The sequence below is a fragment of the Idiotropiscis lumnitzeri genome, chromosome 16 (assembly GCF_059441095.1).
Source record: "Idiotropiscis lumnitzeri isolate Australia: NSW breed Sydney's pygmy pipehorse chromosome 16, RoL_Ilum_1.0, whole genome shotgun sequence".
Lineage (NCBI taxonomy): Eukaryota > Metazoa > Chordata > Actinopteri > Syngnathiformes > Syngnathidae > Idiotropiscis > Idiotropiscis lumnitzeri.
Genome location: NC_142406.1, coordinates 5,629,954 through 5,643,455, shown reverse-complemented (window position 1 = coordinate 5,643,455; position 13,502 = coordinate 5,629,954). Strand labels below are relative to the sequence as shown.

The 13,502-nt window shown below is 44.6% G+C and overlaps 1 pseudogene; it reads right to left on the bottom strand.

Annotated features, from left to right (window-relative positions):
• Window positions 1–5,900: 5,900 nt before the first annotated feature.
• On the bottom strand, window positions 5,901–6,020 carry LOC148321067 (5S ribosomal RNA; annotated as a pseudogene).
• Window positions 6,021–13,502: the final 7,482 nt, after the last annotated feature.

Sequence of the window (13,502 nt, the reverse complement as noted above, 5' to 3'; positions counted from 1 at the left end):
TGAGTGAATTAACTTTGAAATGCACAGGTTGTTGATGACCAAAGTTTTCCCTTTCAGAGTTAAATTCCTGAATTTCCACATATCTAAAGTGGATTTTACTTGCGGTAAAACTGTTTCCCATTGCTGTTCATCACAATGAGAAGTGTTCTCCCCAATCCAAACACCAAGAATTTTTTGGCTGAGCGTGGCCTCTTTAAAACCCCAGGTCTTTGGCACAGCGCTGGTGGTACCAAAAACGGCCATGGTGGACTTATCAAAATTGACTTTATCACCCGAGGCTTGGCAGAAAATGTTGAGCTCGTTAAGAGCTACACTTAGACTCTCCACGTCTCTGACAAACAGGTTCGTATCGTCCGCATACTGTAGAATCTTAACTTCGCGTCCACTCGGTGTCCAAATGCCTTTTATGCTGTTATTTTGTTTGAGGAGGGCCGCTAGTGGTTCTACAACAAGGCTAAAGAGTAGTGAGGACAGGGGGCACCCCTGTCTCACTGACCTTCCCAATTTAACAGGTCCTGTCAGTAGTCCGTTCACTTTGATTTTACTGGCTGCGTTTGCGTACAGGCGTTTTATCCAATTGGTAAAAGAAGACCCAAATCCAAATTTGTCAAGCACCTTCCATAAAAAAGAGTGCTCCACCCTATCAAAGGCTTTTTCGAAATCGAGGCTACCCATGAATTCCACACGAGGCAGCCATGTGTTTAGTTAAATACTTTATATTTAAAATAGTGTCTGAAATATCCCTTGTCGGAATGCTATATGACTGCGTTTCGGAGATGATGGTACCTATTACTTTCTTGAGACGAGCTGCTAAAACTTTGGCTAAGATTTTATAGTCAGTGTTCAAAACACTAATCGGTCTATAGTTGCTCAATTGTTCAGACGCACCTTTTTTGTGTATGAACGTAACAGTACCTTCGCAAAATGATGAAGGGACCAGATCTTTTTTTTCCATGTGATGAAGCAAATTAAGCAAAATAGGTGACAGCTTTTTCATAAAAGCCTTAAAGAACTCTGCCGTTAGACCATCGCAACCTGGGCTTTTTTTATTATTTACAACAAACAAACAACCCTGTCTTTTCTGATACCTTAGCAAAAAGCGATTGAGAATATAAAGAATCGCTGCTTTAATGACTATTACAACATCCATATCAACCCATCCCTTCGGAGGATCATCCCATGACATATGTTGTACATCACCCTCGGGAATAGATGCAGGGCTGGGGTTTGGTTCGGTCATCGTATGAACCTTAGAGGAGTCATACTCGATGTTTTATAGCGCTTGTTCGGACCAACTGGGTCGTTGTACCTCATCGTTTTGTGAAGATTCAGCAGATGATATGGGGGTCATCGGAGGGGTCGAAGGCGGAGTATCAGGACGAATCCATCCTCGATATGACGGCTCGCAGGTGTTGTGCGAGGATGGGACGGTAGTAGGTCAGGTTCCCAGGACGTCAAACCATGTAGAGTACGATGGCACAGCCTGGTTCGCGTGTGATGGACCAGGCATCTCAACCTGGTCCTCTCCTACATTTGTAGGGGTGTCAGCACGGCTCCTGTCTGAAGTTGTAACGGTCTCTACATCGACAGCTTTTTCAACCATAGTCAGATCATGATCGAGTGTGGGTTCGTCCATACCGCTATCTGCAATACAAAGATACTTTTATTAAATATTATTTAGATATGGATTATAGAAATGTAACTCATAATTAGTTGCATCGTTTACCTGAAGAGAGTTCTGCAATGTTGTTTTCGACCCGTTCAGGTGCCCTGATGGGTGACACCCTTCTCGGGGTGGTGGTGCTCAGGGCCATGAGGCGTCTTGTTCTGAGCATCTTTATTTTCATGAGGTGTAGGTATGGCTCTTCAGCTGGAAATATTTGGCTTGTCTGTCTGGAGTGTGGTTTGGGCTTTAGTTATACTGGATTGAGACAGGGGGCGGGATAAATGACGTCATCCGGCTGTCCAAATATAGGCGGCCCAAGGGGTACATGTCCTGACTTGTATCGTTGGTAACATACTGATTGGAAACAAGTATGTATGAAAAGTTGTCAGCAAGCACCTGGCTGTGTCGCCACCGACGTCGCCCAAGAAGGTCTTCACTGTCGTAGATGGCTTGTGGAAGGATGAATCTCTGCGTCCCATGAGCAACATATTCGGTGTTATGGGGTCTGGATCAGCGAGATCCGTTGAAACATATCCAAGTGGCTTGGCATTCAGGATACCTTCTACCTCGACGAGTAGTGTGCGGAGAACTGGCTCCGGAGTCACTTGTTCTTTCAGGACGACTCTCAGGGAAGCTTTAATCGACCTCACCTCTCTCTCCCATGTTCCGCCGAAGTGCGGGGATGCTGGAGGATTAAATCGGAACTGTATCTTCTGCTCTGCGAGATGTGCTTGAAGTGGAGAGCTTATTGCCTGGAAGGCCTCCTGATCAGAGGGTTCACCCGAAAGGGAGGCTACTCCCTCAAAAACAAATGGCTTAAAACAGGGGTCAAATGGTTGTTTATCGTCTGGGTTCAAACCAACTGTATCCGATTGAATTAAACCAACGCCTTTGGTTTGGGGTGCAGACCGATCCGATTTCTGTTTTAACACAGGGCAGACTGAGATGATATGTCCAGTTTTATGGCATTAAAAACACTCTCGGTCTTCATTGGTGAGTTTAGGAGGCGAAGTGCTCATAGGTGGGGGTACATGGGAACTTTTTACAGGATTGGTAAAGACATTTCTGTGGGTTAATGCAAATTCATCAGCTAAAACAGCAGCTCCAGAAAGACTGGTCACTTTTTGCTCATTTAAGTAGACAACCACACGTTCTGGGAGATTTTTCTTAAAGTCCTCCAACAACATGAGTTCCCTAACAGCGGAAAATGTTGCAGCTTGCACAGATGCACACCATTTATCAAAAAGAGTTCCCTTCTCCCGAGCAAATTCTACATAAGTGCGGTTTGGGGCTTTTCTAAGATTCCGAAATTTTTGCCTGTATGCCTCCGGCACTAATTGGTAAGCACGCAAGAGGGCAGTTTTGACGGTATCGTAACATAAACTTTCTTCAAGGGGCAAGGCCGCAATTACTTCCTGTGCTTTTCCAGACATTTCAGATTGTAAGAGAATTGGCCAAATATCACGTGGCCACTGTAAAGCCATCGCGATTCTCTCAAATGCTGAGAAATATGCATCAATCTCATTCTCTTGGAATTTCGGCATAAGAGGAATGCATTTACTTACATCAACGGGGATGAGGGTCTGGAAGGTGGAAGACAGGCCTGCCCCAAGGCCAGGGCTCGACAGGTTTCGCTGAGCTTCAAGCTCCAGCCGCTTGAGTTTGACAGCTTTGTCTGCCTCAATCTCCATTTTACGCACCTCCAGTTCCACATGGGCTTTGCGGGCACTCTCCCTTTCCTCCGCTTCCAACTTGAGGCGAGCTAGATGAACTTTTAGTTTCGCCTCACTAGCCGACCCAGGAGAACGAGGAGTCAAGAGGGGGTCTCCACGCGAGTGACTGTACGGTTGATCAGGCCGTTCATCGCCCTCGGACGCCGCACCCTCAGTTCTGGAGAGACCCAGGAGGTGTCTCTTTCCGTCCCTAGGAGGTGTCACAAACCATGGATTGTGCTTTGGAGAGAGGTTTTCAACTGGCAAAACCAGCAGGCCTATTTCCACCAACCTATCCCGAATGTGCATGCGGAGGTCATCCTTTCGGAGTTGTTTCGGAACCTGCAACTTAAAATGTTCAACAATACTGAGTAACTGAGATTTCTTGCACATCTCCAGGACCTGCATTGATGGATTTGCAACAAAATCTAAGACGCTAAACGTTGCCATCTTTACCTAACGGCACTAACGAGCCAAATTACATACACAAAAAAAAAAAAATTGCAACTCTTCCCTGAATCCAATGCCGGGAAATGGTGTATAAATTGGAAAAGGATCCCGGACGAGCCCCCAATATGTTACGCCCAGCTCTGCTCGGGAAGGAGGGAAGTAACATAAACCAAGCTGTTAAATGGTGTGGAAAGAGTTTACAATTTATTTTTAGGAAAGCAAAGAGGTAGGTTTTAAACAAATGATCTTAACCAAACGGTATTAACAAATGAGTACAAATAAAAATTCACAAAGTCCAACCAAGCAACACAATGAGCGCAAGCGCGGCGAACCGAACTCTAAAGTTCCAGCCGCCCTGAGCAGCTGGACCGAGGTCCCTTTATTGGTCCCAGCTGCACAGGTGGAGCTCGTTGATTGGGACGTCCATGAGTAACGAGCAGGAACGAAGTCCACCAACGGGGAACGAGCAGGAACGAAGTCCACCAACGGGGAACGAGCGGGAAAGCAGTCCACCAATGGGGAACGAGCAGGAAGTCAGGCCAGTGATGAGGCACAAGTCCATTGGCTTTACAAACGAAAGGGTGGAAGAGTTACTGCAATACAACAAGGGCGTGGCCTTGTACGTGGGCCGTAGCCCAGGGCCGTAACATTGTGATCAAAAATAAAAAACTAAATTCACATATTTTGTCTATTTATTTTTTTTTCCAATGAACTTTAGCTTTTTGGCTGACCTTTTGTCTGATATGACGGCATGCGTTCAACTTTTTTTTTTTGTCTCAAAATTTGTCATGCTGAGAGATTCGCACATGCAATACTCTGAAATGGATTTGATATTAAAAGTGTAGCTTACAAGCACCACTCTGGTTCCGAGTCAGAGTTGTCAGAAATCTCTCTGAATGGTGCAAAGATTTTTTTTATTTTTTTTTTTGGAAGACATGAAGTTGAATGTCACTCACAAAGTGAGTTTTGAAGCTGTAACGGAATTCAAATAGCGTTTGCGAAGGCTCCCGTCAGTCATTTTCTCTCTCTCTACTATATATATGTATAGATATTTTTTTAAGCATTTTTGAAGGTGTGCCACTACTTCGCACCTATATATATATATATATATATATATATATATACCATATTTTCGCACCCAAAAGACACACAGTGTCAAAGGGCGCAACACCTGTTGAGGGTGCTATTTCTGTCTTTGAAACATATACTGGGCGCACTGCCTGACAACTCAGCTGCTGTGAGCATAGCAATAGCTTGGCTGTCCACGGTGATACAGCCAATAGCTGTCTCACTACGTCTCAATAGCATGAGCATTCACTCCATTTCTATGGTAGATGCCATGACACCATTGACAATTACTGTCATTAACAATGACTCTAGCCAATAATAGGTGCATTGGCAATAGCCTACTAGGCAACGTCAGGGGAGGGACTTGACTGTTCACCACACTCCTTAGAGTCACGGTTTCAAATAAAAAATTTTTTAAAAAAACTCAGCAAACAATGAAACATAGAAATAAGATTAACACAAAACATGTATCTCTCATGCCATCAATATACCCAAAAGAAATGAAAATAACACAAAAGCCACTCAGCCTTAGCCAATTCCAAGCAATGGATTCTGGGAGCCACTCAGACCCACAATCCCATAGCTGTTTAGAGAGATTTGCATGGCTGTTTAAAGAGATGTGCTGTTATGCTTTGGACTTTTTGTCTGTTGTCTAAACCTGGGACGTTTCTTGCTTGCAATAACATAAATGATAAGACAGACTACAACACTGTGGACAGCTGCCCTTTGTCCAGCTTTCTCCTACACCATCACCCAAACACCATAGTCATAGTGTATAGTCACGGTCAATAAGAAGCACAGACAACCCTCACTTTGTCCAGCAGGGTGTGCTAACATGCACTCTGAACAGGCCACTCATTAAAAGGGTTGATGGTCGTGAGTGATACTTTGTCCATATAATGGGCGTGTTGACTTACAAGGCGCTTTGTTTGTTTTGGGGAAGACTTGGGACTTATAAGTGCCCCTTATGCCTGCGAATATATATATATATATATATGTATATAAGCTTACAGCACCTTGTATTCCCAGGCGGTCTCCCATCCAAGTACTAACCTATGCCCGACCCTGCTTAGCTTCCGAGATCGGACGAGAACGGGCGTTCTCAGGGTGTTATGGCCGTAAGCAACAACTGCTTTCAAAATTTTGCATTTTATACATGTGTGACGGGCCACTCCTCACGTGGCGATTTGTAGCACCACGTCGCTGTCGCTCCGATACACCACGGACACTCAGGTGGATTTTAGAATTGTTTCTTTAATTTAATTCTGCAACACAATGTGGCAAGAGCAAGAGTGAAGTCGCAACCATCTTGAGATAATCACTCTGCAATCCTCGTAGCTCTAACTCACTGACAACACAAACAAATTAAATCTGACTCTATAAAACCAAACAAAGTACTTGTTACAAGTGTGATCGTATAGTGTTTTAACTAGAATACAATTACATCCAACCTTCCTGGCAATACAATTCTATGACTATTTACAGTAAGAAAAAGAAAAAGAGGATATTCACTCTCATTTACAGAGTGACCCTGAATGCATCGCACGTAGCAGACACGTAGCAGAACGTGACGACGTCACATCGCAAATGGCGGCAGCGCTTAACTGCAGGCTCGCGCAAATACACTCAAATAAATGAAAAACACGACAATAAAAACAAGATACAATAAAACAGAAAAGAAAATCACATTACCTGCAACACAATGTGGCAAGAGCAAGAGTGAAGTCGCAACCATCTCAAGATATGCACAACACACGTGTTTACAAATAAATTTAACAGAAATTGACAAAATGTTACTTTTACAACAGTACAAGAATCGATGTGGGCTCATGACAATCAACTGAACTACTTGAGCGCACCACAGCAACATAAACGAACCAAATCATAATAATAATAATAATGTGCATTTGTTGGACGAGCAACGAGATGCGATTTACCACTCTGCAATCCTCGTAGCTCTAACTCAGGGGTGCTCATTAAGTCGATCGCGATCTACCGGTCGATCGCGGAGGTGGTACTGGTCGATCGCGGCGTGACAATAAAAAAATATCATCCTAGCATCAATGCCGTCACTTGATTAATATACAAGGCAGCCATTCAGATGACAACTGAATGTTGCCATTCTGGTGACCAATCAAATCAAACAACGGCTCTAAGTGCAGCAGAACTTACGATGTCAGCCTATCATCCATCCCCGTTACTTGATTGACATACAGGACAACCAGTCAGATAACAACTGAACTTTGACCTTTAGGTCACCGCTCATGCGTAAACAACGACGCAAAGTGCTAAGCTAGTCGGCGAATTGTGTCAGATTTTAAGCCCTCGCTAAAGTTTATGGTCACTAAAATGAGTGAAGGAGCTGGACCAAGTAAAAAGGCAAAAACATATCACTTCCATACGGAATGGGAGGTGGACTTTTTTTTCCACAATGTCATTTTCGAAGTGCGTTTGCCTCATATGCCATTCTATCATCGCAGTACCAAAGAAGGGAAATGTGGAGCGGCATTTTCGGACTGTTCATGAAAGATACGAAAACGACTTCCCGCCGAAAAGCGAGCTAAGAAAGAGAAAGGTGAATGAACTAAAATCCCAGTTGACAAGACAGCAGTCATTTTTCACACAACATACTTCAAAAGCGAAGGCGGCCACCGAAGCATCGTTCCGGGTGTGTCACGCCTTTGTTAAAAACAAGAAGTCCTTCCAAGACGGAGAGATGGTAAATGAGGCATTCGTTGAAGCAGCTGACTCATTGTTCCGGGACTTTAAAAATAAGGCAGAGATATTATCTTCAATCAAAGCTCTGCAGTTGTCAAGACATACAGTTACACGTCGCTGTGATGCCATGGCCGAGGATTTAAGTCCAAATACCGTTCCACCATGACTGATGAACATTTGGAAGTGTGTTTGAGGCTGGCTATCAGCAGCTACTGTCCGGACTATGCATCCCTGGCTGATTCAATTCAGTGCAAGTCATCAAAGTAAACTCAGTTAATTTAAAAAATGTTAATAGTTAATTATGTGTGTTTTGCAATATTGGCTCATTTGGTTATGTAAGGTACATCAACATACATTGTACGTACAAATAATCCTTAATACATTTGAAAATAAATAGATGTTTTGCATTTTTGTAGTGGGTAGATCATTTTGACTCGGTCATTTTGAAAGTAGCTCGCATGCTGAAAAAGTGTGAGCACCCCTGCTCTAACTGATGCTACGCGGGATGCGGGTCCCACATTGTGTGCCATTGCGTCACTTCCGCCATCATTTAACAATGTATATATTTTACTCCGTTACACATGTGGTCTTTATTGTGGCAAATACTTCAATCCAAAAATACGTAACAAGAATCTGTTACTATAACCACAGTCACAAATGTTTAACAACAATCTACAAATGCATGATTGAAGTCACAGATAAATTGCAAATATCAGCAAATGTGTACAACGATTTGTTGGCGCATACACATGGTTAAATGCGGACAACAATCCGTAGATGTAAAAACGGGACCTTTTGATTGGCTGTGTTCTTACATGTGACGTTTGCTACAGTCCTGCCGCGGACTACTCGCAAATGCGTGTGCTGATTTGCAAATGCGTGTCAGGAGACTTGTGTGTGGCTCCGTAGCTACACATTCGGACCACATGGGGGCACTAAGTACCACCAATATACAGTGAACCCCCGCTACTTCGCGGTTCACCTTTCGCGGGTTCAGTGCTTCGCGGGTCTAAAAAATATTCGGGGGCATTGTAGTTTCGCCGAGCGGCACAAGGGGGCGCTGAAGCGGTTAGACGGCCGGCGTGCGCCGAAGAGGAGAGTGGACGAAGAAGAGAGTGGTCGAAGAAGAGCAGGTTCCCCCGGACACGATTGGTGGCGACGGACACGATTGGTGGCGACGTTTCGCGCGGTTCGGACCGTATCAGAGCTCCGGCCGGCGTGCGTGGCAGTTAAGCCGTAGATGAGCAGCTTCCCCGGGCACGGGTGGTGCCAAACGGCCCCTAAGTTTAACTGAATGGAAGCTCCCGAGGAGGAGGGCATGCTCGCGTCACAGTAAGCCGAAGAGGAGCACCTTCTCCGGGCACCGGCGGAGCGCGAGGCTGTCAGTTATGAATGAATAAATAAATAAATAAATGAAGAATGCCACCTTTCATTTCACTGTCATGATCCGTGCCTGTCATGCCGCGTGTGTTTTTGTTTTTTCAGCTGTGTGTGCGTTCCTCCAGCGATCGTCTCGTGCTGCGAGACGCGCTGATTACACTGACTATATTGTGATTATAATAAATATCTTTGTATCACCACCTTTTTTCCCGTGTCTGCGTTTGGAGAGTCCTGCTCAATCCTCCAGCTCTGCTGGAGGATCATAACATTCACAGGGCACACCGGACGGCGTACCAGCAGGTAAAAGTCGAAGTAATTAAATAAATACAAAAAGAAGTAATTGAATAAATACAAAAATAATGGCTGGGGAATAAAAAAAATAATAAGTTTTAATAATAATTTGTTTTTTTGTTATAACATGAATTTCACTCTCTCTCTCTCTACTCGTATTCTATATGGTGTACTGTATACAGGGGGGTATATAATTGCATAATTTTGCAAAATTTTAAAACGCAAAGAAATGCACATACAATACGGTAAGCACCACGGGCAATTGGTCAATTGGCCAATTCACTACAGTAGCCCAAGCTTCTCCCGATGCCCATCAATCCACGCTCATCTCGTATACGTATGTACAATACGCTTCTGGCCATAGATCGCGGTTAGTTAGTCTTTGTCTCGCAGTAATTTTTTAAGTGTAAAAGTTTTGTGGAGCCATTCGTGATGCCTCCCAAACGCTCTTTATCCCTTGGTGCATCTAGTAAACCGAAGAGGAGCAGTAAAGCTCTTCATGCCCCTGCGCAAAACGACGGACTAATTATGTTCGTGTTTGCTTGTTTTTGTATGTTTGTTTTGTTTTTGATTGGTTGTTCGTAAGTAAATTGTTTGGTAGAACAGTGTTCTAGTGTGTTCACTCTCTCTCTCTCTACCCGTATATTTTTTTTTAATATATATTTTTTTAAGCATTTTTGAAGGTGCGCCGCTATATATAATTTATTTATTTATTTTTTTTTTTTTTGAAGGTGCGACGCTACTTCGCAGGTTTTCAGTTTCGCGGGTGGTCTCAGTCCCCATTAACCGCGAAAACCGGGGTATTTTTTATTTATTTTTTTTTTAGGTGCGACGCTACTTCGCGGATTTTCAGTTTTCGCGGGTGGTCTCGGTCCCCATTAACCGCGATAACCGGGGGTTCTCTGTATACACCAATAACATGGGGGGGGCTTTCACTGCTATCCACCCATGGTCACGTACCATTTATTTGACATTATATAAATGGTAATAAAGTGGAACTAATAAAATAAGAACAAATGATATAACCAGTGAAGCTAAAAAAAATGAATGAAGCTTCTCCACACCTGCTAATTGCCACTTTAACTATACTTCCCTTTATTGCATTCAGTAAACACCATTTTTTAAAATTGACTCATTAATTTTTTATTTAGTGAACACTCACTGCACCAACCCAACCGGACTGCATCGGGTCATCTGTCTGCTCCACCTTTAGATTACGAGGGTCCCCTTTTGGTCTTAATGTGTAGCTCCGGAGCCTAACTCAAGTCTCCAGACACGCATTTGCAAGTGTGACGCACGCCCGCCCTCCTCCTCGCGCCGCTTCCATTCGGCTGCATTTAGGGGCCACTCGGCCCTGCCTGTGCCCGGGGAAGGCGCTCCTCTCCCGGCCAAGTGTGGCGCGCGCGCGCCCTCCTCCTCGCGCTGAAATGAATGAAAAAAAAAAGGTTAGGAAAGATTCTGACTTTATTCTCAGAATTCTGTGATTAAAGTCTGATCCTTTCAACCTCTTTTTTTTCATTCATGGCCCTAATCCTCTTCCGTACAATTTAGTATTGCCATTTTTTGCTACATGCAACCAGATTGAAGTATAATTATCTAGTTTGAAGCAGGCTTTAATCGCACTGGCGTAGCTCAGTGGTTACTTCGACAAGAAACAATTCTATCGCAGAATTCGCCTCTTCTCAAACCCAGCATGGGATCGAACCGCGGGTGCTGTCCAGTGTTTTGATGTTTTCTTGGTATTTCATTCTGTAGTAACATTGTCAATTAATCATACCCTCAATACTCATTGACGCCAATTGGAATTTCAGCAATGTATAATAAGCTATTTTGTCAACATGTCACCCTGGTGTCACTCAGTGGTTGATTACTTTACCGAATAAAAATGCGACTTTTGACAAGATATGAGCTGGACATATGGTCACCGTCCCGTGTTTTTATCACGTTTTCAGTGACATGGAATTTACTTTACCCTACAATATATGGTAACTGTCGCAGGTTCCTTTTCGATCTCCTCCAAAACAAATGGCGTAGCCAGAATATGTGCAACAGTGATGTTTATTGTGCAGCCCTTCCAAAGTGCAACACAGTGAAAAGTCCCCCAAAAGTCCAAAACCCCCCCAGAAAAGTGACAATAGAGTAATTTACGAAAATAAGGGTGTCTATCTATATATTTACAAAACCACTGAATGGAGTTCAACCACAACGACCATATCAGCTACGTTGCAAAATGCGTCACTGTCTCGCTCTCCAGTACTACCTTCGCTGGAGCACCGCTCATTCTATATCTTTCCAAGCTACTTACTATATATACAATTCGCCCCTCCCCTTGGGCATCAGCTGACATAATTGTCGCGTGAAACAAACATATTTAAGAAACGCGGAAGCTCCCCCGCTGTTTGGTCTTCCTCTATGTAGTGTCATGTCGTGTCTGTTGTCTGCCGCGTCTCGTGACTGGTGAGTGTTCAATTGACGGAGCTGCTCCTTCACATATGTTACGACCAGCTCTGCTAGGGAAGGAGGGAAGTAACATAAACCAAGCTGTTAAATGGTGTGGAAAGAGTTTACAATTTATTCTTAGTAAAGCAAAGAGGTATGGTTTAAACAAATGATCTGAACCAAACAGTATTAACCCAAGTTCACAAATGTGTACAAATAACAAAAGCAAATGTCTCCAAAATTTACAAAAGTCCAACAAGAGACACAGCGAGCGCAAGCGAGGCGAACTGAACTCTAAAGTTCCAGCCGCCCTGAGCAGCTGGACCGAGGTTCTTTTATTGGTCCCAGCTGCACAGGTGGAGCTCGTTGATTGGGACGTCCATGCGTAACGAGCAGGCAAGCAGTCCACCAACGGGGAATGAACGGGAAAGCAGTCCACCAACGGGGAACGAACGAACGGGAAAGCAGTCCACCAATAGGGAACGAGCGGGAAAGCAGTCCAGCGATGAGGCACAAGTCCATTGACTTTACAAACGAAAGGGTGGAAGAGTTACTGCAATACCCAAAGGGCGTGGCCTTGTAGGTGGGCCCTAGCCCAGGGCCGTAACAACATCATCCCCCTCCTCCCGGAGATTGACGATGTGCGGCAATCTTGACAGGTAGTCTGCCACCACATTCGTTTTGCCCGCCTGATGCCGGATGGTAAACTTGAAGGGTTGCAGTGAAATATACCACCTGGTAAGGCAACTGTTGTTGTCTCTCATGCTGTTGATCCATGTGAGGGCTCTGTGGTCAGTTTCCAGGTCAAACTCACGTCCAATCAGGTAGTAGCGCAAGCTCTCCAAGGCCCACTTTATGGCCAAACCCTCTTTCTCCACTGTGGAATACCTGGTTTCCCGTGGCTGAAGTTTGCGGCTCAGGTAGAGGATCGGATGTTCTTGTCCTGGTTCCCCATGGGCCAGAACGGCACCAAGGTCGATAGCAGATGCATCCACCTGCACTAAGAATCTTTTCTCAAAATCAGGACTCTTGAGAATGGGAGCTGAACAAAGGTGCTTTTTCAGCTTGTTGAAGACTGTTTCACAGTCCTCAGACCATTCGAAAGGATTCTTTTTGTCCTTACATGTTAGGTCGGTGAGGGGAGCGGCAATTGTTGCAAACTGTGGTATGAATCTCCTGTACCAGCCAACAAGTCCAAGGAAGGACCGAACTTCCTTCTTGGTTCGAGGTCGGGGACAGTTCTGGATAGCATCCACTTTATCCATTTGAGGGCGCACCTCTCCTCGTCCCAACTGGTACCCCAAGTATCTTGTCTCCTGCCGGGCCCATTCACACTTTGAGGGATTCAGTGTTAATCCCGCCTCCTGGAGTTTTCCCAGCACCACAGACAAGTGTTGGAGATGTTCTTCCCAGGTTTTGCTGTAAATCACCACATCATCAAGGTACGCCGCACTGAACTTGTCACATCCTCGGAGCACGTTGTCCATCAGTCTTTGGAAGGTCGCGGGTGCTCCATGCAGGCCGAATGGCATGACAGTGAACTGGAACAGTCTAGCTGGCGTTTGAAACGCTGTGTAAGGACGACTTGACTCCTCCAGAGGAACTTGCCAGTATCCTTTGCACAGGTCGAGTGTGGTAATAAATTTAGCTGCTCCAATCTTCTCGAGCGAGTCCTCAATTCTGGGCATTGGATAAGCGTCAAACTGGGAGATCGCATTGAGCTTCCGGAAGTCAATGCAGATGCGGAGGGAACCATCTTTCTTGGGGATGATAACCAC